This window comes from Pelophylax lessonae (assembly GCF_965119305.1).
Source record: "Pelophylax lessonae genome assembly, chromosome: 8".
Taxonomy (NCBI): domain Eukaryota; kingdom Metazoa; phylum Chordata; class Amphibia; order Anura; family Ranidae; genus Pelophylax; species Pelophylax lessonae.
In genome coordinates, this window is record NC_138775.1 from 36949087 (window position 1) to 36974171 (window position 25085).

At 45.4% G+C, this 25085-nt stretch overlaps 1 protein-coding gene across 2 annotated transcripts in view; it reads right to left on the reverse strand.

Annotated features, from left to right (window-relative positions):
* SETD5 (SET domain containing 5) overlaps positions 1 to 25085 on the reverse strand; it is a 181519-nt gene that overhangs the window by 91983 nt on the left and 64451 nt on the right. For both annotated transcript variants that reach the window (XM_082265992.1, XM_082265991.1), the window contains exon 2: positions 5113 to 5177. The gene's annotated coding sequence lies outside the window, so the exon portion shown is untranslated. The remainder of the gene's footprint in view (positions 1 to 5112; positions 5178 to 25085) is intronic.

The window sequence follows — 25085 nt, forward strand, 5'->3', positions numbered from 1 at the left end:
GTGGATCTTTGCTGTATCTTAATACCACAAACCATAAACCCTAATTCATTTTTAATAGTCAAAGCACATTCCCCATCCATGTGTCTATGCTTTTTATTGTGAAATCACTTTAAAAAAAAAAAAAACTCCTCTAGCATTTATGGCGGTGGCCATCTTGAGTAAGGGCAGAGGATTCGTGTAGCATTTACTTCCTGGAATCCCTCTGCCCTTAGCTCAAGTATGCTTGCAGGAGAGAGTGTGCTTAGCTGAGAAAACCCGCCCTCCTCTCCTCTTCTTTCTCCTCTTTCTTTAGGCCCCTTTCACACCTGGCGGTCTGTCAGCGGACTCCATTTATCTCAGCGGGGGATCGATCCGCAGGTCCCCGGCTGAGCAGGCAGATGGCAGCTCTGTCTCCGCGCTGTGTGCAGAAAGAGCTGTCAGGTCCCCGCTCTTCTCTATGGGGGAATTGGATGAGAACTGACTCTCATCCCATCCCATCTGCTGGACAGATGGAAAATAGGGTTTCCATCCAGATTTGACGGATCGGATGTCAGTGGACATGATTCCGCTGACATCCGATGCCCCATAGAGCGATGCATGGGGCAGCAGACATGTCTCCGCTGACATCCGATGCCTCAGAGATGCATGGGGCAACGGATAGGTCTCTGCTGACATCCAATGCCCCATAAAGATGCATGGGGCATCCGTTCAGATCCTCCAAAAAAAAAAAAAAAACAACAAAAAAAGAAAAAAAAGAAAAAAAGAAAAAAAAAAAACGGACAGGCGGATCTGAACGGTCCGCCTGTGTGAAAGGGGCCTAAGTCTCCTGGGATGTAGGACATCCTTTGCCTAGGCAAGAAACCAGGAAGTAACTGAAGATAAAAAAAAAAAAAAAAAAAAAAAAAAACTTCACACAAGTAAATAGGAAATACTTTCTTATCCATTTATTAATGCTAGCAGAATGAGGAATAAAAATAATCAATGTTGATTGGGAGAGTGAAATTACACTTTAAATCTACTTGTCAGGCACTGGTAAAGATTCCAGAAGTGCTTGAAACCTATTGGATATGAGAAGACTCAGTTCAAGGACTGATGAATACATATTCATGACGAAATCACAATATGTATACATAAAATATTCTAATAGAAAACTGATCCCAACGTATGTAAATACACTAGCAAAACATACACTAAAGAATGTGGTGTAGTCAAATATAATAACCACCAACTTGGAATATAATACTTGAATACACACAGGAGACCTGGCAGGAAAAATTTAAAAAGCACAAACTGAGGACATGAAATATAGGAGGCCTGAACTGTACCAATATTTATAAACTAGTCACTGGATGGCAACCTGTGATAAACCTAAAGCAGGTTACACACAGACCAAATATTGGCCTGTTCAGCAGGAATGAAGAATTGCACTGTGTGTACCCCCGTCTGTTCAACAGAAGCAGGTCCAACAACCAGCTTCTCTCTATCGGTCATGGAAAACCAGCATTCAATCACCCCTTGCAGCCAATTGCTGCAGCACTGATCTGTGTTATTCTGACAGGGAGATAATGCAATAATAGCATAGTGGGAGAGATCTCTGCATTCACGTCACACGGAATCAGGTGTTTTTTTTTTTCTCATTCAACCTGTCGGATCAACTAAAAAACTCAGGATCTATACCCAGCTTAATTCCTGGAGAACACCTAGAGGCCAACAGGTAACGGGCAAAGATTAAATATAGCAGCGGGATGCAATACTGGAAACTTCCACCTCTATCTCAGGATAAAATAAGGTAACATACTTGGCACCCTTATACCAAGGCAGGCCATGATGCATTGGTTACGCAGTGAAGTTGTGCGCTGAAAAGAGCGTGGGAGCCAAGACCTCATCCTACCTGTTACAGGCCTCTTAGATTTTACAGCAGGTAAAGCAAAGCTAAAGTCAATTTCTGATTTTGACCGCGTGTCAGCCTTTTATAAGTGCATAAAAAGGTAAAATGCAACACACAAAGGGTGCACACGGCTAGCGCATTAGCTTTAACACTTTATTAAGGGTATGAGCTTTAGCTCTGAGGAAGGGGACTAGTTCCCCGAAACGTATAAGCTGGCAGGTAGAGTTGGAAAGCGATCTTCCAGATTTTATGCTTTGTGCATCTATGTTTTCAGCTCACTTGACTTGTGAGTATTTTATGTTTTCTTATACTCTTAAGGGTTAAAGATAATGCGCCAGGTGTCTGTGCCCTGTGCTTTATTTCCCCGATCTTAGGAGGGCTGTACCGCCATCTCTTTCCAGTTGGGTTGCTGAATACTTTGAGATTTATGGTTCTAATGATAGGTGCCGCCACCATTTCTGAACACTGAAGTGTCAAAGTGTGCATTTCCTTTCCTAAAGGCCCATTTCACACGGATGGTGCGCCCGGCGGACTCCGTTTTGCTCAGCGGGGATCGATCCGCCAATCCCCGCTGAGCAAGCGGATGACCACTCTGTCCCCGCCTACTTTGCAGAGACGGATCTGTCAGATCGGATGAAAAACGGACTGCCTGTCCATGTTCATTCGAGGTTATCCGATCCTCAAGACAGATGAAAAATAGTGTTTCTGTCCGTCTGGATTTCACAGAAAGGATCGGATCGCAGCGGGTTTCAGTGGACATGTCTCCGCTGACATCTGCTGCTGAATAAGGCTGCATGGAGCATCCACACAGGTCCACCTAAAAAAACCTGACGGACCGGAAAGGCCGTGTGAAAGGGGCCTAAAGCTGGATACACACTATCCAACTTTTGTGGTTAGATTTCCTTCAGATTTACCTTTTCTATGTAGTGCAAGGGCCTGCCAGATTGCATACAAATTGAAAGTGTTTAGGTTTGACCTCATATTATATGGTTTTGGTAAATCTAAAGGAAAAAGTCTTCAGAAAATCTTATAGTGTGTATGGCCCATTAGAGTAAATTAAGTACCCAACACCTTTAAAGTTTCCAGCCATGTCAACTCCTCCTGTTTAATGCCAATAACTGCTCACAACACAGAAGAACCTCCTAGTGCATCATGGGATGTGTATTTATTTTTCCTGATTTAGACATGCTTGGTAGTGAAACTGAGCAGGTGTGGCCCCAATGGGCACTTTTTTTTAACTGGTTTCCACATGTGCATGTTGCCACAGTGTAGTGCTTGCACAATTCAGTTTTTTAAACCCTTCATTGGGGGCCAGCTTTTTAGCAAACATTGTAAAATAAAGGCTAACGCATGCTAAAGAAATATTTAAAGACTATCTGCTAACCCTTCACACTATACAAATTAGATCAAGCCATAAATATGCACACACAGTTTAAAATCCAATCTTTTATTGGCAAGTTCACTACAGAAACAGCTATAAACACTGGATAGCTGGCTGCAAGCTGTAACCTGTTACTTGGATCCCAGGGTTTTGCTTGCTCATTCCACAGTATTGAGAACAATCCTACTAAATTCTAGCAGGTTTAAGTTTTACCAGTCTTAAAAAATTGTCCAAGCAGCACATGCAGAAAGACCAGTAGTAAGTATATAGCCAGCCAAGAACTGCAGGTTGCAGCATGACCACGACTAGATACTGTGCAATACAGCAGTTCCCAACGGGCATTAAAAGGCGCTGTTGGGAGATTAAGTCAGGCCCATACACAGAGCAAATTTATTTCCTACAACCACAGGTCTGGGCAAGCCGCCCCCACCGGGAGAAGACTGTGATTACCCCTAGTGGCTGTTGCGATAATCGCAAGGGAATCCGTCAGGCTGGTTGTACTCAAGATGATCAATCAACTTGGTACACTCAGCTTGCCCATTAATGGTTCGAATTTAAGCTGGTTCAGCAGGAGATTCCAACCATGTATTGGCCGGCCTAATGCCTCGTACACACGCAATGATTATCGGCCGACCGATCGGCCGACTTTTGTCCAGTGTTGTGTTGGTTGAAATGTGCTCTAGACTGCACACAAATTTTCTCGGCCAACAACAACCAACTTCAGAAGTGATGTCATGTGCTGGTTTACTTTCCATGTGTTTTTTCTTCTCTGAGCATGCCCAGTCTTGCTCATCAGATTTTTGTCTGCCGAAATCTGTACTGACTGACGGAAAATCGACTGTTGTGGCGACAGCCAACAAAAATTTCATAGCCTGCACACCAGATTTTATTCAGCCGAAAAGTCGGAGTCGGTTGTCGGAAGCATCATACTAACAAGCCGAAAATTGGCCGATCGGACGTTGGCCAAAAATTCACGACCAATAATCGATGCGTGTGTACGAGGCATTAGACTAAAGTGCGGAATAAGCATCCCATCACTGAAAAGTGCCACCTCAACCCAGGGAGTGGCAACCAGGAGTGACTTCCTGATCAACAAAAATCTGCAATGCTGCATGCTGGGAAGACTGAAACCTGTGGTGCCCCTATTGGAATGCTTTCATGGGTTGCAGTTGCAAGTGATAAAAGTACTGATCCCAACTCATCTTTAACCAAGAAATGATTTATGTTCCTCAATAGATATTTTGCATGTTGCACTTATAAGTCTGCACCATCCAATCCAACAAAAAACAGTTTAACTAGAAGCAGGCCCTGATCTGTGTGTATATACATTTGTGGAAATGTGTCCAGTCACCAGGCTACATTTAAAGGTTTTTCCTTCCTGAACAGCACAGAGATATTCCTTCTGTCTGCTAGTCTACCCAGCAAATCACTAGCGCTGTATTGATCTCCCCTCCCTTCTGTCCACAGCTGGCACTCTGCTGCAAGGCTCCCGGCAGTAACAAGGCGAACACGTCCTCACCTCTGGGCTCTCTCTCAATCAATAGCCAGATTTGCATCACAGCTAGTCAAGCCTGCGCTAATGGCAGATGCGGCTGGGCTGCCTCCTTCATCCCATCCCCAGGAGGCGCTACGATTTATCAGACACCTTGGTGTGGCCGGAGAAAGCTATTGACCCCAAATCTTCCCACAGAGGATTCACAACCATCAGTTCAGCTCAATTAGACAGAACGTCTTATTCCAGAAGGAGAAGACGTTGTATTAACCTGTTCTAAGGTTCTTAGCACCTTTAAACATAAAATCTATATATTTATGGATGGGCTGTCTATATATATCTATACACACAAAACATATCTCTATTACTTGCCTTTAGACTGGCCTGTGGCCGTGAGGTCCCAGTAATAGCTTCTCCCAGTGTCCTCGGGCCGACTGCTGAAAAGAAGAAAAGAACAGATTACTACAAAGAAGAAAAAAAAATACCCATCATAATACTCAATTGGAGCATCACTATGCAGTTTATAAGGCCAGACTATGTATAAACAGCAAGAGCCTCCCATAAACAGACATGAATATCAGTTTTACTTCACACATTACCCAGCATTAACGTGGCGACTGGTGGTGTCTTGTGAATTATTACATATTAAGGTTCTCTCCGGCAATGTCACACCCTCCCTTCCACAGATTCTCTCCTACTACCAAGACATACTCAAACGTTTTCATATCACAAGGCAGTGTGTGGGATTGAAATATACAGAAGGAAAAAAAAAAAAAAACATGCAGTGTCTAAATCTGCCTATAGAAAAAAAAATCTACTATAGAAATTGTTTACAAGGGCTACAGCCCCCAGCAGCAGAGGAGTTAAGGCTGTGGATACTGACAGCTAGCAGGTGAGGGCCATAAAACTGGCAGGAAAAACACCTGGATGGGATAAGACGCAGAGATGAAGTGCGACCGGTGCTGGTTTGGGAGGGGGGATTTGCAGGGGGAATCAGCAATGAAAAAAAGTTTTTTTATTTGTGCACAGGTGTTTTATTTCCCTGATAGAGGAGCAGCTCAGCATGTTAAAAGTTCCATCGCCAAGGAATGCTGCAGATCAGCTTGGACGTGAAAGGTCAGCAAATCCCACTGAGACTGAGCTTCCAACACAGCACAAAAAGCACAGGAGGGAAAGCAAAGGATTAGATGCGACACCTTGAGGAGGAAGCAGCTTCAAGGTGAATGTGCCATGTGAAGGAAGATCACCAGAGAAGGCTAAAAAACATAGAAATCAGTCCTTCTATTCTTACTATGCTACTGCAGCTGAGTTGTCAGTGGTGGAAGATCAGCTGGTGTTGACCCATAGCAACCAATCAAGATTCAAACCTTCACAGTAAAATGACATTTGCAGGAGGAAAGTTTAAAGGGCAACTCCACTTTTGTTGAAGGAAAAAAAAAAAAAAAACATTCCCCTCTGGGTGATCTCTGTCTATTGCAGGGATTTTAATGAACTTTGCTGCAGATTCCTACATTTTGTTAGGCCTCTTTCACACAGGCGCACCGCCCGGAGTCCGTTCTGCTCAGCGGGGGATCGATCCACCGATCCCCACTGAGCAGGCGGGTGACCGCTCCGTCTCTGCATGTGGAGCTGTCAGGTCCCCGCTGTCCCCTATGGGGAGATTGGATGAGAAGGGACCGCCTGTCCGACAAGGGACCGCCTGTCCGACAAGGGACCGCCTGTCCGACAAGGGACCGCCTGTCCGACAAGGGACCGCCTGTCCGACAAGGGACCGCCTGTCCGACAAGGGACCGCCTGTCCGACAAGGGACCGCCTGTCCGACAAGGGACCGCCTGTCCGACAAGGGACCGCCTGTCCGACAAGGGACCGCCTGTCCGACAAGGGACCGCCTGTCCAACAAGGGACCGCCTGTCCAACAAGGGACCGCCTGTCCAACAAGGGACCGCCTGTCCGTTCTCATCCGATCCTCCAGACAGATGGAAAATAGGATTTCTATGCGTCCGGATTTCACGGACAGGATCGGATAGCAGCGGGTGTCAGCAGAGATGTCTCCGCTGACACCCGCTGCCCCACAGGGATGCATGGAGCATCCGATCAGGTCCGCCTGAAAAACTGACAGGCGGATCGGATGGCCAGAGTGAAATGGGCCTTATTCTGAAGAAATCATTGTTTACTCCTCTGTGCTGAGTGGTTCAAATAGGAGTGGTTTCATACTTCTAAGCTGTGCACCTGAAGGGCTATAATGAGTAAATCTGCTGGGTCTGCATCCCTTTAGACATGTTCCTATTGGGAGTATCTCACCAAAAATGACATTTTTGTTGCAGGGGATGCCAGAAATCTGACTTGCATCTCAGGCAGACTTCTGGAAAATTGGTGAGCCAATTACACAAGCAGGAAATGATGTTTCTGGGGGTGTGGTCAGTATACATTCTGTGTACAGAACAGCTCCAGGCAGCCATATTGCATTTTCAGAAAATTACAACAGCGGCAGATTAAAAAAGGTAAGGTAATGTTTAACATTCAATTACAATATGATTTGTGTCACAATTGTATACACTATATTGCTTTTCTTTCTTTGCTGATTTTTTCCCCCCTACGAAAGTGGAGTTACCCTTTAAATCTGGTCAGTGAATGTGGAGGAGCACCAGGAGGTCTTACAACGATCGCCCTACGTCTGGTCCTGTGTGCCCACCCTACTGAGTAGCAAAGTGCCTTCAACTTAAGCAATTAACACTTAAGTGCAGCCTAAATAAAACCATTTATGCATTACCACAGCTTGTACAGCTGATTAACATTTCTGAGAATACCCCATGGTCTTTATGATACAGAATACAACATCGAACGTTTCTTCAAGACTATCTGCTAAAACGTGTTTAGGCCATTGCACAGGATTGCAGGTCTTCAAAATGATAGACGACAAGTTTATTTCTTCTAAATGGTTGTGTCCCTTCCTGGCTATTCTTTCATGCAGATGTTTTTTCATTACAATCACCTGAGCGCCACATTGAGATTTTTATATCATTATTGAAATGATGCAATCATCCTCTTCCATAAACAGTCACCTGTCCTTGAAAACATCCCTTTAGTACTGAAAGGACTTTCCTAACACCAACATAACAAGCAATGGAAGACACTCCAAGAATACCTTTGTAATGTATTAAAAATCATTTAAAGCTCAATTCCAGCCAGGAAAAAAAAAGTGATCCCTTCCAGTTGGGCTGTGCCTGCACTCTTCAAGGCATCACCCACATGGGGTGATCTAATCCAGCAGTCGCCAACCAGTGGTCAGAGAAAATGTTGGTGCGCCCCAGTGGTTCTACTGCAAATAAACATTGTGGCAGATGTAGAACGCCCAATGTTCTCAATGCGCATTGTCAATACTGTCAGTGTGCACTGATAACCGCCATTGCCTCCTCTGTAATCCTGGTTCCTGTGAACTCAGAGGGAGGCGCCAGGAGTAGTGCAGAGAGCGGAGGGTGAAGGAGGGGACTTTTAATGGCAGTGCTGATAACAGACTGTGGGTGTAAGCACAGAGCTCAAGCATGGGTAAATAAGGGGAGATTCAATAAGGAGTGTGTGTAAGGCAGCAGTGTGATGCAGAGAGCCAGAGTATTGTGTATAAGGCATGTAAACTTTATGTTAATGGTACGCAGGATTCAAAATTGTGAGTTTAGTGGTCCATGAGGTCCAAAAGGCTGGTGACCACTGATCTAATCCATGCCCCGTGCATGGCAGTGTTTACCAGCACAGGGAAGTACAGCTGTGGCATGCATCCCTATGCCAGCAGTCACATAGTCTATTGGGATGCAGCTGCTGCACGGACAAAGCAGCTGACTATGTAACATCCATGCAGCAAGTGCATGGCCCGAAATACACCCTGGGCGTCAATACAAACAGGGCACTGCAAGGGCCATGGCATAAAACTGCCCTATGTGAACAAAACCCAAGGGGGGGGGGGAACCATTTTACTTACAAGGGCTTTAAAGAGTAACACAATTTTTGTTGAGGAAAAAAAAAAAACATTCATCTCTGGGTGATGCACATTGCAAGGATTTTAACAAACTTTGTTTCCTACCTTCCGTTCTTCTGAAGAAATACCCATTTGTGCCCATGTGAAGACTGAATCTAATGGGAGTGCTTTTATACTTCCATCTGCTGCACCTGCAGGATTCTAATGAGGAAAACTGCAGGGTCTGGATCCCTTTAGATGTAATTTCTTTGGCAAGTATCACACCAAAAATCATTTCTGTTGCAGGGGATGCCCAAAATCGGATATGAATTTCAGAGCAACTTTCTGGGAAAATCAGTGAGCCAATCAACACAAGCAGGAAATTAAATTTCTGGAAGGGTGGGGGGGGGGGGGGGGTTACTGTACACCATCTGTGTACAGAATGCCTCCAAGTAGCTGTATTGCATTTTACAGAAAATTTCAGTGCTGCCGATTTAAAAGGAAAGATCATTTTGACTTGTGCTGCAATTCTATACACTATATAGATTTTATTTCCTAAGAAAGTGAAGTTACCCTTTAAATATATTCAACTGCTCACAGAATTACCCAAAATATATCTATATTAGTTGGAGCCCTGCACACCATAGTAAGATAGATAGGAGATCATTGGGAGTCAGTTGCTCTCAGGTATTGATCTCCCCTCTTTTCCTACAGAGAAAAGGGAAAGAACTGCTTGTGTGCCACTAAACATGGACAGCAGGGGAGATCGCTGTACTAATATCGGACTGTTGGTACAGCAGCTTCGATCTGACCGGTCTTTAATTTTATATTTTCGTTCAGCCCACTGGGTTGAACCGGGGGGGGGGGGGGGACTAGCAGTGTGTACGAGGCATTAGGGATTACTGCTAATCAGAGCGGACACTAATAGCATCTGATGTTACTAGGACACAGCTAACTTCTGCCTCATTTTTTCGTTGCTAGGGTGCAGGCAGCCCTGTGGCACGGTCATTGGTAATGGTGCAGCTGGCCACCTACATCCTAGTAACCAAGGGGCCACCTGCGTCATAGTAACCAATTAATAAGTGTAAAAGTGGGCAACAGACATGCCCGCCCCCCCCCCCCCCCCCCCCAATATACCTAGTGAAAGGGTTTGTCTCCAGGAAGGGCTTGTTATCATAGTTCAAAGTGTGTCTCCTTCCTACATGTGTGATTGGAAAGTGGAGGAGGAACCGCTGTCGACCACATTATCTACGCAATGAGTCAAGCCAGAAAAATGAACAAAGTGCTACATATGCATTCTGTCGCCTGCAGAGAGACTAGTTCTTTAACAGAACATCAAGAGGCATTTGTGTTTGACACCATAAACATTACATATTTATAATCTTCTGCTGGTAGAATAAAGACTTTCCAGTAACTGTATATAGTACTGCCTGCAGTGCATATAGCTACAGTATATATACACACCAGCTAACCCAGTGCATTGCCTGTGTGTGCAGTTTTAGGCAGCGTCAGCAAATTACTGTGAGTGGGGGGGGAATACCTGACTTTTTTTTTTTTTTAAATATAAAAAGGGAGGGGGGGAAAAAAAAAAAAAAAAAATCTCGCATAAAATATTTTATAGTGCTCTGCTCTACAAACCTGAAATAGACTGGATATGGAGCAGGTCACAGAACGGGAGGTGGGGGTGGGGGGGGGGGGGAGGGAGCAGTTCCATTTCCAATAAAAAAAAAAGGGGGGGTCTAATCAGCAGTTTCAGCTTTTTATGCCAAGGCAGTACCAAATGCTTGGGAAACCCAATTCCTATTTTGGCAGCAGCTGAGGTGTTCCAGTCTACAGGTACTCTTATAGAAAACCTAAGCAGGCAAAATATGCCGGTTGCCATTCCTTTTTAAAATTCTCACTGCCTGGCTGTTACATTGCACAAAACGCTTCATTACTTTACAAGAGTCGCCTCCTGTGCAGTAGCTGCATGCTTGTACTGGATAAGCAACTGAAATCTTAAAACTAAAAATGTCCTAAATTGTAGTTTAGCACTACCTAAATACCCATTTTCACCCGCTAACCCGACCAGTAACCCCAGCAGGGGTTCCTGGCAAATGGCTGCGGAAAACAGCCCTATTGAAAGCCAAGGGAGGCTGGCCGCAGCCAAGGGAGGCTGGCCGCAGCCAAGGGAGGCTGGCCGCAGCCAAGGGAGGCTGGCCGCAGCCAAGGGAGGCTGGCCGCAGCCAAGGGAGGCTGGCCGCAGCCAAGGGAGGCTGGGCGCTCCCGCAGCCAAGTATCTCAGTAGGTGTGCTGCACTGTCTTCTGACATGTATGGATGGTGTACTGAGCCAAGGGAGGCTGGCCGCTCCCACAGCCAAGTATGTCAGTATGCGTGCTGCACTGTCTTCTGACATGCATGGATGGTGTACTGAGCTATAAGTGTCTGAGAACTTGTGAATGTGTGAGGAGCAATGCCTCATGGGACATGTAGTCCTGGGCAGGAAGTGAATGGTTCTAAAGGCAGCAGTTTGTTTTTTTTTTTTACTCTATCAGAAGAGTTTTAGATCTTAAAGGATTGCGCCGCACTACATTTTATTTTGGTAAACCCCCGAAGCTTTATTGCAATTTAAAATAGCTGAATATAACCTATTCCTATGGCCGCCTAGACTGCATTGTTCAGATTTGGATAAACTCTGCCTCTGAACACAGCAGCGTTCTGTGATATGGCTGCATACAATCTGTACACAAAATGCAGAATTTACTCAAACTGGAGCAGGTGTGCATAGAACCCAATGGGCTTCTACCTTCAGCTTGTTCAGTTACACTTTGAAAACGTAATGTAAAGTCAGAAGCTAACTGGTAGCCATGCACAGCTGTTATATAGGAAGACAACTGCTAAATTATTACAAGCTGGACATATTCCAGTAGCCATGTAGGTAAGGGGTCTATAATTTACAGTTGTTACTCAACTTTCTAACTTTATGGATTCTATATCTACGAACTCCTGTGTTCTTTAAACTTAAGGCCCGTACACACGTGCAGATTGTCGGCCGAAAAGAAATCGGCCGATTTTCGGCTTGTTAGTATGATGCTTCCGACAGCGCAGAATCTGTCGTGCAAGCATTAAAATTTTTGTATGCCGACACCAGAACGGCCGATTGTTCGCCAGTCAGTACAGAATTTGGCCGACAGACAGCAGATTTGCAAGACTGGGCATGCTCAGAAAAGAAAAAACAGGGAAAGTTAACCATCACATGACATCACTTCTGCAGTCGGCGGACAAAATTAGTGTGCAGTCTTTTGCACTTTTCAGCGGACACGACAGCCCGGGGACAAAAAACAGCCGATCGGTCGGCCGACAATCGGTACGTGTGTACGGGGCTTTAGAATAGATTTTCTCTGCTGTAGCAGCATGGGCTAAGCAGGGGATGCACATGTGGGTATTCTAGGACCGTCTATCCCAGTGATGGCGAACCTTGGCACCCCAGATGTTTTGGAACTACATTTCCCATGATGAGCTTGCACTCTGCAGTGTAGTGGAGCATCATGGGAAATGCAGTTCCAAAACCTCTGGTGTGCCAAGGTTCCCCATCGCTGGTCTATCCCATCAACACACAAAGCCAAATACACGCTGTCATTTTAATCTATTTGTCAAAAGATCATTGTTTTAAATCATGTTTAGACCTCATGTACACTGCTGCTCCTAAACGTGAATTTGGGAGCTTTTGGCGTTTTTTTTTTTTTTGCCAAAGCCCATGAACTCAACTCAAAAGCCTGTGTGCCCATGTAAAGTTTAGGAACAGTTAAACGCCCCTCTCCTGAATGAAGAATCCATTTCAGGAGAGGAATGTTTTGGGCAAAAAAAAATGCAATCAGTGGCAAATGGTGCAGGGCAGAGCAGTCGCAAAACAGAAGAGGATCTCAGTAGGACAATGCTGGATCCCTTGGGTGGATATCCGAGTTGTACAGAAGAGAACCTCCCTATAATGTCCAGGTTTAAAAAAAAATAAATAAAAAAAATTAGTTGGGAAGTGAAGATTCTAAAATCAGTGGTCTCCAAACTTTGGCCCGTTGCTGGTCTTTATCTGGCTCCCACTGACACCTACTACGGGGAACTATTTCTTCCATTGATGGGGCACTACTCCTCCTGCTGATCATCAAATCTGACGACATGTATATTCTCATGGATCCTGAACGTGAGATTTTATACCCCCACTGGCCACAATCCGGCCCCGCTAAAGTCTGAAGAACAGTAAACTGGCCGTTTGAATTGTTAGGAGACCCCCTGCTCTAAATCACCATCCAGCACAGGAAGAGAGAACACATCTTGACAGGAACGGTGCCTGTAACTTACAGCAAGACTTTAGGTGGCTTTGCTCAGCATTTAGTAAGCTTCAAAATGCTTTTCTGTAAAGACTTGCAAAACCAGATGTTTGTCACACTCTTGTTTACAGACGAAAATAAAACTGAAAAAAATGCCTGAGTAGCAAGAATGACATGGAAAGTTTGCTCAGTTATCATGCAATACAGACCTGCTACAAAGCACAAGTGCAATAAATAAGCTGTGCAAGCAGGGCAATGACATTGTGAAACCCATAGCATAAAGACTCCAGCTTTCAGAAAAGTGCAATCACAAAATGAAAACAAAAATTCTGATCAGATTCGGATACAGAATTTTATACAACACTTTTCCTTTTTAAAAGGTCAAATGACAATCTCAGGTCCACATAGGCCTAGGATTGTCTCCTACAAGAGAAGTGGTTGCTCCTTATGGACCAATGACCAGACCATTTGCAGCTACTTTACACACTCGGGTCGGTTTTCTGCTAGATTTGACAATGAACACATCTTGTCAGCATGGGATCGTGTGTAGGTGGAATGAATCCAATTTTCAATTTTTGACACGCTGATAGCAAAACAAAGTTGGCACAGGGTTTGATGACCTGTAACCCAACCAACGGCCAGTAAATCAATGGCTTTGTTTCACTGACCAATCAACAGCCTAAATGGGTAAAAACTTTAAATGGGTGTTAACCCAACAGCAAACATTTTATTTCAGCTTACTAATATATATATATATATTTTTTTTTTAGGCTTTCTTCATTTTCATCTGGTGATCAAGCCCATAAGGCTGCTTTTCAAAAGCACAAGCTCTCCGGCAGAATGAATGAGTTTACATGGATAAGAAACCAAATAACACTGGCAGGGGTGCTTAAAATGATCAGCTTTTATGCAAAGACTATCACAAAAAGGAAAAAAAAAAAACTTTTTTGCTGTAACCGATTATAAAGTATTAGCTGGAGTTTTGCTTACATTTTTTAGAGTATTTAAGTCTGCCAATACATTTAATACTAACCCCCCCCCCCCCCACACAGGCTGGCAATGCTGCTGTGCTCATTCATCCAGAGTGGTCTCGTCAATACAGGTGGTGTGTTACTGGCCAGATCATCAGGTGTTACGGGGGGGGGGGGGGGGGTTTGAAGTGTAAAAAAAAAAAAAAAACAAATGCGGCCACCACATCGAATGGTAAGCTGCAATATGACATTTTCGGTTTAATACCGCTTTAGCCTGGGTTCACACAATTGCAAACACAGACATCGCGTGGGATACGCACCGCATTCCGTTCGCACGAAAATGCTGCAGAAACGTTACCCCCCACTATGAACACCCATGCGATGCGATCCCTGTCTGAGTTGACAGTTCGCACTGCGATCTGATCTGGTGGTTTCAAATTTGTATTGACACCCGAAGTGGTCACAGAGTGCAGTGTGAACTGCCTGCGGGGGAGACGAGATGCCAAACCCGCACAGGAATCGCACTGGTTCCTGCATTACAGTAGTGTGAAACCCAAGCTTAAAAGTCCATCTAAAGCAGGGGTCTTCAAACTATGGCCCTCCAGTTGTTCAGGAACTACAATTCCCATCATGCCTAGCCATGTCTGTGAATGTCAAGAGTTTTTCAATGCCTCAGGGGACTTGTAGTTCTGCAACAGCTGGAGGGCCATGGTTTGAAGATCCCTGATCTAGAGCTTGTAGCCTCAAGATTTTCAAGGCAAATGGGTAAATTACATTCAGCCACGTAAAATGCCAATTTTAATGATAAAATCAGCTGGAAAGTCAGTTTTCTCCTGAACTCTGCTAGCCAGTGCTGGAGGGGGTTAGAAGAGACTCCGCAGAGCTTTTACATTTTATTCCCCGGCTTTTGCATACAGACCAATGAACAGTCAATTCAAAGGGCTGAGAGCAGAGTTGTTGTGGAAATTCACTAAAGTTCCATCAATAGCGCCGCAGCTACAGCAGCAGCAAAAGTGGAAATGCGGCTGTATTTTCACTGCAAAAAAGAGTAACCTCATAGGAAGAGCAGTTCTACTGGTTATAATGGCAAGATCCACAGGAATTTACAAAATGTTCAAGGGATTTAGTAAAAAAAAAAAAAAAAAAAAAAAAAAAGTACAGCCCAGTGTTGCTGGTTTGGGCTGTCCATATTCTATATGCAGTTTCATAATTTGACAATAGTTCTACTTTAAAGACTTGGTTGACCTTTTGAATAAAATGAACGATGCGGTCAAAGAGCCTAAGCAGGTTAAACACCACCATGCAGCTTTGACAAAGTCAACCTTGAAGACGGTTTTGGAAATTTCCATTGTTAGCATTCTTCTGTCCTGCCTAGTTTGGATTCGCCATACGTTGAGTACTTCGTCGCCAGTATTACAGGAGCGAGCGTTCTTCCTTAAAGCCTGCACACCTGCGCTCTGCCGCAGCAACACAAAGCTCGCTCTACTGCTACAGCAGCTACACTCACACTACGGTTACAGGGGAGAGAAAGCACACCGCACATGTACGCGTTTTGAACGAGGACGAGCACTCAGACCTGGTTCACACTGATGCGATCCCGGAAACACATTTGCTGCGTTTCACCACATCACACTGAAAAGCACTTTGATGCTGGGGAAGAGTGTTCAACGTATAGATCAGGGGTCTTCAAACTATGGCTCTCCTGTTGTTCAGGAACTACAATTCCCATCATGCCTAGTCATGTCTGTGAATGTCAGTTTTACAATGCCTCATGGGATGTGTAGTTCAACGGAGCCGTTCTGCTTAGCAGGGGATCGATCCGCCGATCCCTGCTGAGCAGGCGGATGACAGCTCTGTCTCCGCTCTGTGTGTGGAGACGGAGGTGTCAGATGCCCACTCTCCTCTATGGGGAAATCTGATGAGAACGAACCACCTGTCCGTTCTCATCCAATCGACGGATGGAAACCCTATTTTCGTGGACAGGATGGGGATGTCAGCGGACATCCACTGCCCCATAGAGATGCATGGGGCATCCGTTCAGATCCGCCTGAAAAACTGACAGGCGGATCTGAATGGTCCGCATGTGTGAAAGGGGCCTTAAAACACTAAACTGATACTGTAGAGATCCAACTAACACTGTGCCTTATCTTCCACCTTTAGTGTGTTAAAAGTTTTTAGCCAATCTATAATCACCCCTAGCCCGCCATACAGGTAAAGCTGCCAAGGCTGACCTTGTCTAGGGAATTGCTTGGATATCACGATCATCCATTGGCTTCAATGATTCTTAGTCATTGTCAAAAAACTATAGCAGTAATTTACACTTTTCTGATACTCATTTACAGTATGCATGTCCTGGTTCTGTGACAAAATTATCTAAACCACAATCAGCCAAACAAAGCATATACTGAGGTCCATGAATGAACGCACCAACAGGTGCACTTTAAGCTATACAGCCTGTTCCATGCTGAGCTGCAGCCAAACAATGGAGCGGCAGCACCTTTGTGAAGTCATCTATCAGTCCTCCTCTCCCATGGGGTTGTTCAACATTGAGCCAGTCATCCCCATTGCTTTCTACAGTGCTGTCAATTTTAGAGTGCTGCCCCTCTCTACATCAGGAAACTACATGAGGAACAAAAAAAAAAAAAACACAAATGTATGTGTATGTATATATATATATATATATATATATATATATATATATATATATATATATATATATATATATATATATATATATATATATATATATATATATATATATAGGAGTTTTGTGTTTGTTTTTTACACATCTGCCTGCATTTCAATCCCCTCTATGCACCCATGGACATGCAATCTTCACTGCCTTTGAATACGGCCCCATCTCCAGACCTGCAAAAGCACAGTAATTCAGGTATACATGAAAACAACAGAGTGTGTGGGGGCCAAGGCTGCATGTACATAGGCAGCAGCCAGAAGCGGCACTTGTGTGAATACCCTGTTGTATGCCCTCCAGTTTATCGCTCTGCCTCTCATCCATGGGAGATAATAAATTATCAAGGAATGCAACCCAGAGATGCTGCATTCCATGTTCAACGTGGCACAGTAAGCAGCTCAATACACATTATGTGTGTGCCAGAACTCAGGGAGTGTTCGACAGGCATCAGGAATATGTGCTAAGAAAACCACCCAAGTGCATGCAGGTCAAAGTAGAGGGAGTCGCTCCTATCAAGAAGCTTCAGGTAAAAAAGGCAAAATCTCTGGAGCATCAGCGTTCGGGTCCTTTCACATGGGCTTTCCGCCCGGCGAACTCAGTTTTGCTCAGGGGGGAATCGATCCGCCGATCCCCACCGAGTAGCCAGACGACAGGTCTGTCAGATCCCCACTCTCCTCTATTGGAGATCCGGTGAAAAAGAGCGCCTGTTCGTTTTCATCCGATCCAATCCTCCAGACGCATGCAAAATAGGGTTTCCAATCCGTCTGGATTTTACGGACAGGATCGGGTCGAATAGCCGCAGGTGTCAGTGGAGAGGTCACCGCTGACATCTGCTGCTCCATAGGGGTACATGGAGCATCCAATCAGGTCCACCTGAAAAACTGACAGGCGGACCTGATCGGAAAGCCTGTGTGAAAAGGGCCTTAAAGATATTTCACTTTTAGAACTAGAAAAATCATTTGCATCATGGGTTACATTCACATAGGATTGGTATTGTAAAAACTAAGAGCAGAGGAGGGAGAACAGATCCACAAGGTTAGAGACTAAAGCAGGGAGATCACTGTCCTGCAGCACAGTAGTGACATCACCAGATCCTACAGGCAGTCCCTGTGTTACCAAGATAGGTTCTGTAGGTTTGTTCTTAAGCTAAATTTGTATGCAACTTGGAACAGGTACATTTTTTAAAGTAATGTATTTATAAATACCAGCCTTTGGATTCAACCTCCCTTCCCCCCCCCCCCCCCCCACTCCTACTACTTCACTACCCAAATCCAGGTCTACTTTCACGTTTTGGGAAAAAGGTAGTCAGAGATGAGCCACCATCATCATAGAAGTGCTTTACTATTGACCAAGTATGTAACTAATCAAAAGCCCAAACTACAGAGAAAAAAAAAAAAAAAAAACACATACAACAGGGTTATTTTGTAAGGCACGTAATCTGCTAAATTCAGTAAGCCACTGCAACCAATCAGCATTCACCTTTCATTAGTTACTAGCAGCCTCACCAATGGGATACTGCCAGACTTCAATGGTTTAGTGCAGGGCTCGACAAATCCTAGGCGCCAGGTTGCATTTGTGACTAGAAATTGCCTCCTGGCGCCTAAGCTTTTGTCAGCCCATTCACTTGTTTGCACCAGACACGAGTAATTTCTTAAGCCGCTATCCCTCAGCCTATCGCATGCCAGCACCATAAGCCGCTATGCCTCAGCCTATCGCATGCCAGCACCATGAACGTCACGCCCATTATCTCTCTGCCCACAGGCCAAAAGCGCAGAATTTCTTTTATACGCCTGTTTATTCCAGGCCGCGCACCCTTTTTTTCCTCTGGACAGGCTCTGTCGGACCTCAGTTCCGGGTGCAGCTAGCAAGGCTGTTTGGTTTCCGAGCCAGACTTCCAGCTGGCAAATGGAGACAGAAAGAGGGGTATCGGGAAGACGCGGAGAGAGGCGACCAGCATCTGCCAGTACAGTGACTTGTCCCATGTATAGAATGTAGTCGAGGCGCACAGACACACGTGGGTAGCCATTCAGTGCAGGGCTCCTGTATGAGGTGAGGATAGCCCAGCTCCCAGTGTATGCGGTGCAGGGAGCTCCTTCCTTCAGACTCTGCCTTGTACTGCATGTATTTAGGGCTGAGCACTCTGCTCATCTCTCCCATCCTCTGCTATGGCCCATTCACACCATGGAAATACAGAAGTCTGGGCAAACAGTGTACAGTACAGTGCTCCAGCTGCTCTATCATTCCCCGATAAAACTGTACCAACATATGCTGTAGGTGGGAACACTAGAACTGGCCTGTACAGGATCATTCCCTCAAGGCCCATGAGGAGCGGGGCATCAACAGAGCCCCCATGGTGAGAGCAGACACCCCACCCTGGTGAGCGCAGGGACCAGCGGAACCCCCCCACCCCACCCCAGTGAGCGCAGGAACCAGCGGAACCCACCCCCTCACCCCGGTGATCGCAGGAACCATCTGAACCCTCCCCCCACCCCTGAGAGTGCAGGAACCAGCGGAACCCACCCCCTCACCACGGTGAGCGCAGAAACCATCTGAACCCTCCCCCCACCCCTGTGAGCGCAGGGACAAGTGGAACCCCCCCAACACGGTGAGCGCAGGGACCAGCAGAGTCCCCTGCAGTACATGTGACGATCACCCCCTATGACAGGGCTCAACAAATAAGCTGGCTCCTAGACTCAAAGCAAATTTATCAACCCCTGGGTTAGTGAAAGTTGCACTACAATCAGTTCTCTTCTGCAGATGTCAATTTCAGATCTACTAAGTATTACATTTTTTTTAACTTAATGTAAAAACCTAAACAAAAACCTAAAAAAGGTCATGTTGGTGGCAGCTACACAAATAAGTTGAAAAAAAAAATTGTCAGCAGGAAACAAGCGGTATGTAAGGAAATCGACCAGGGAGGGTGCAAATGGAAGGAGGACTTTAGAACAAAGGTGACTCTTCAGGAAAAGCCAGGCTTCAGGAAGAGGCAGGAAGATGGGAGAAGCCTCTGAAGAGACAAGGCCTTGTCTGCCTTCCTCTTTGTACGAGAGAAACGAGGAGTTGGCAGCTCTGCTGTGGATGATGCAATCCTGGTGTAGAGAGCAGACAGAAGAGCAGTATCAATAATCCAGCAGACTCCAGGGCTCCTCAGTGGATCTTTGTCTCTCTCCTTAAACCTTTCGCTGCCTGTGGGCCCTGAGGTGTGCTGTAACACTATGTGCCCAAGGGCCGCGCCGCAGCTAAAAGGGTTACATGTGCCTCCCTCCTCCCACCTTGCATCGGCATTCTGTAAAACGCATTACCAATAACTCAATCAGCTCATCTCCTCAACTGTCCTAAAGCAGCATAAGGAGAGATTACTGCTGTACAAAGAACAAGAGATGCATTCAGTCTCAAACAGTATTACCATTGGGCTAGAAATTACTAAAACGTATGGAGACCTGATCATTCAAAAACATCTGGACACCATTTTTTTTTTTTACAGCCAATATTTAGCATGGCCGATCCCCCCATTACTAGGGCACTGCCTGCAGAACTGCCATTATCTGCTTTATCACACATTTAAAACCAAAACAAAAAAAAACCTAGAGGAGCCACTGAACCCCACTGGAACAGTTCAAGATAAATGTATGCAATGCTCAGATATGAAGCAACTAATCGGATGAAACACTGCGTGTCCCCACCGCATCTTCCTGAGTTTTATGTGATCACATTGTGCTAAATAAGGCCTGGATCTCACCTGTGTTTTGCAGAATCTCACTACAGTCCATTTAACATGATTTTCTATGGGTCACGTTAAACATTCCTGCATATCAACCGGTAGGCCCACAGCAGTTTGAGTTTTTGGTTCCACGGACTTCAATGGAAAAGCATCAAAAATGCAGTGCTGGCTACTCCTGCATGACACCTCCCAAAAATGCATTACAAAAAGGCGTAAAAAGTGTGTTAAAAGATGCAACACGCATGGGGTTCTGTGCAGTGAGATTTACAGCCCATTCGGTTTTAATGGGGCTAAAATCGCACTGCACCAAAACGCAGGGCCGGTGCTAGACTATTTGGCACCCTAGGCAAGACCAGATACTTGCACCCCCCCCCCTTAAAAAAAAAAAAAAAAAAAAAAAAAAAAAAAAAAACTGTACACATTGCCCCCCTTCCTGTACATAATGACCCCCCCTTTTAACCCTACACTCCCCTTCCTGTATACACTGCCCCCTTTAATCCTACACCCCCTTGCTGCACACACTGCCCCCCTTTAACCCTACACCTCCCTTCATATACACACTGCCCCCCCTTTAACCCCACACCCCCCCCTCTTCACACCCTATACACACTACCTTCCTTTAATGCTACACACCCCTTTTTTTACACACTGCCCCTCTCCCCTTCTTGCACATACTGCCCTTTAATGCTACACCCCCTTCCTGCACATATTGCCCCTCTTTAACCCTACACCCCCTTCAAATACACACTGCCCCCCTTTAACCCTACACACCCCTTCATATACACACTGCCCTTTAACCCTACACCCCCTTCCTATACACACTGCCCCCCTTTAACCCCACCCCCCCCCCTTCACACCCTATACACACTACCTTCCTTTAATGCTACACACCCCTTTTTGTACACACTGCCCCTCTCCCCTTCTTGCACACACTGCCCTTTAATGCTACACCCCCTTCCTGCCCATACTGCCCCTCTTTAACCCTACACCCCCTTCAAATACACACTGCCCCCTTTAACCATACACCCCACCCCCCTTCATATACACACTGCCCCCCTTTAACTCTACACCCCCTTCCTATACACACTGCCCCCCTTTAACCCTCTTCACACCCCTTCATATACACACTACCTTCTTTTAACGCTACTCACCCCTTCATATACAAAGTGCCACCCTCTCTAGAGGTGACATCCACAGAGTATGAGGTGACAGGAGAGGAATATGGCCCTGGCTATGGCTGCGCCCTAGGTGGCAGTGCGCCCTCGGCAGCCGCCTAGTGAAAGCACCGGCCCTGTGCCAAAACGTAGTGCATGCACTATGGTTCACACTGAACCGCATGTGAATCACACAGGAATGGCACTGCATTTGATTCTGTGCAGTAATTTGAGTCCACTCATTCTGGATGGCTCAAATTACACCGCATCCAAGGGGTGCAGGCGGCTTTTTTTTCTATTCTATTCTCACTTGAACCGTATCGCATGAGATCCACTCAGGCAAAAGCAATGCATTTGCAACCTGCTTTTGGGGTATCATTAACTTTCCATTGACACCCGCAGCACATTGCAGAACACTGCAACTGCTTTCCAGGAAACGCACCAGTGTGAACCGGGGCAAAACGCACTGCAACCAGATCACATGGTACAAAAGTACCATGCGATCTTGTGTGAGCCGTTGCGGGTATATGCACTGCGTTTGACACGCATTTGAATAGACACTCGCTGCAGATCGCAAACGGAGTGCAATTTGCATGCGGTGTGAATTGCACAGGAACACAGTGCATTCCTGTGCGGGCATGGTGTGAACTGGCCCTTATACACTCATTGAGTCCAGAGTGCCTGCTCTGCCACTTTCTTCTATGAAGATAGATATTCACATAGAGGAAGCAACACTTGCCACAGCGGATTACTCAAAAATGCTGCCATGCGTTTGCTTTCCTCTTTAACAGCAAAGTTGTTTTTCAGTTTTCTTCTCTATATAATACAGAAGTGAATGTGACAAATTTTCATTACCCCACCATAAGACACATCACCAAGTTGAAACTTGCACCCCTAGGTGATGCAATCCTGAGAAAGATGCATTAGAAGACATCTACCTATCACTTGTCATGCAGAGACCTGCTGTTTGTCTGATAGACCAAAGCAGTTGGTATGGTAAGAACTTTTACAGGGACAGATCAGCCAAGTCGCATAGAAATATTCCAGCAGGTTATCACTTTCTAGTGGTATCCCCAACTGACCCAATTCCTTGTCCAAGCACTGTATCAGATCACTGGATACAAACATATAAAGCCAGCCTTACAATTTGCTCATACCAGAAAAAAACAAACAAATCTTGCATGCCAAGTATTTTTTACATACAATTTTTTCTGAAGGTCCCATTCTACTGATAGTGGTTCTAATGGCTGGACATTTACCTTAAAGTGTCAGTAAACTCTCATATATACCCAGTGAAGTGACCGGCCTCAGGTGATACACATGAGATTAAACAAATCCTCCTACATAAGTTGTACCTGTGTATCTGCAGTCTTCTCTACATCTGTTCAAAGTGCAGAATTTATCAAGCATGTCTAAACTGTCACAAAAGGGGGCAGATAGCTAAAGTTACACTCTGCCGAGCTCAGAGAGAAGAGCTCAGAGAGCTGATTGGAGGGATGGGATGCCCCGCCTTCACACTGGAACAGAGCTGAGGCTTTACACACACTATAGAGTAGAGGGATATGCTTTGTTATTTCATGTCAAAGGTTTACAACAGCTTTAGAGTTGTAAATGCAGAAGGTTTTTTTATTTTAATGCTTTCAATGCATTAAGATAAAAAAAAAAAAACTTCTGGCTATAGCAGCCTTCCCAGCACCCCATCTCTGTCCAGCGATGTCCACAAGTCCCTCGGCCGTTTGGGACTCCCCTCCATTGGCACCCGTGGCTGTCAAAGTCAGTTAGCCAATCAGAAGAGAGAGGGTGGGGGGCAAACTCCAGCTCCGGGTCTGAATGGACCCACGGAGCTGAAGCGTGGCTCGGGTGCCCCCATAGCAAGCTGCTTGATGTGGGGGAACTCAACAGGAGGGAGGGGCTAGGAGCCGCAACGAGGGACCTAAGAGGACCAAGGCTGCCCTGTAAAACCAACTGCAGAGGAGGAGGTAAAAAATAAAAAACACACAAGACTTAATCACTTTAATGCTTTATCTGCATGAAGGTAAAAAATGTCCCATTACTTGTATCACCCCACCCTCCCGTAAACTTATCTGAGCTCGATCCAGCAATGTGCCCATCTGCAGCAGTCTCCCCTCTCTGCTCACTGAGGCAGCAGCAGGACTCATTGGCTCTTGCTCCTGTTAATCAAATCTGTGAGCAGAGCGGGGCTGAACCACGGTGTGTGTGTGTGTGTGTGTGTGTGTGTGTGTGTGTGTGTGTGTGTGTGTGTGTGTGTGTATGTGTGTATGTGTGTGTGTGTATGTGTGTATGTGTGTGTGTGTATGTGTGTGTGTGTGTGTGTGTGTATGTGTGTGTGTGTGTGTGTATGTGTGTGTGTGTGTGTGTGTGTATGTGTGTGTGTGTGTGTGTGTGTATGTGTGTGTGTGTGTGTGTATGTGTGTGTGTGTGTGTGTATGTATGTGTGTGTGTGTGTGTGTGTGTGTATGTGTGTGTGTGTGTGTGTGTGTGTATGTGTGTGTGTGTGTGTGTGTGTGTGTGTGTATGTGTGTGTATATATGTGTGTGTGTGTGTATGTGTGTGTGTGTGTGTGTGTGTGTGTGTGTGTAAGTGTGTGTGTATGTGTGTGTGTGTAAGTGTGTGTGTATGTGTGTGTGTGTAAGTGTGTGTGTGTAAGTATGTGTGTGTAAGTGTGTGTGTGTGTGTAAGTGTGTGTGTAAGTGTGTGTGTAAGTGTGTGTGTAAGTGTGTGTGTATGTGTGTGTGTATGTGTGTGTGTGTAAGTGTGTGTGTGTGTGTAAGTGTGTGTGTAAGTGTGTGTGTAAGTGTGTGTGTAAGTGTGTGTGTAAGTGTGTGTGTAAGTGTGTGTGTAAGTGTGTGTGTAAGTGTGTGTGTAAGTGTGTGTGTAAGTGTGTGTGTAAGTGTGTCAATGGACGCAACACAGCCAAAGCTTGAGAGCCAATTTGCAGGTGCGACCCTCTCAGAAGCAGCTTTCTATGGTGGCTCACCAAGGAGGAGCTGAGTGCTGAAGAAGGAATCCAGAGGAAAAAAAAAGGCTTAGGGCCTCTGAACCTTTTTTTCTGGGTTCCAGAAGAAAATAGTAATAAGGTTAAAGAAAATAAGCTTTACAAATGCTTGAACTGAAAGGCAACTGGTAGGCCACCATACCCAGATCTGGAGCCGGTGGAATATTCATAATATGCACCCTTGTGCTGTCAGTGTGCACAGGCTCAGATTTTTAAATACCATGCATTTCAAAATGTGGAAACCTGCATCTGTGTGAATATCACATTTTATCTAATGCAATATTTTCTCAAGACCGAGTTTAAAATGATTAATGACTATTCTTTATTTCACACCTCTAGGTCAGCTCTCTTTTTTTTATCCAGTCACTTCACTGCATCTGCCTGACGGCTCTTGCACCACTAGCTGGCACTTCCCCCTCAGCTGTCAATCACAAGCACATGACCTTCTTCCTGTTCTTGTACTTCCTCTAAACCAGCAGTCCCAGCTGTAAATTTTCTGTGCGATATCCAGGAGACACACAGTCCCCCATTGCAGCA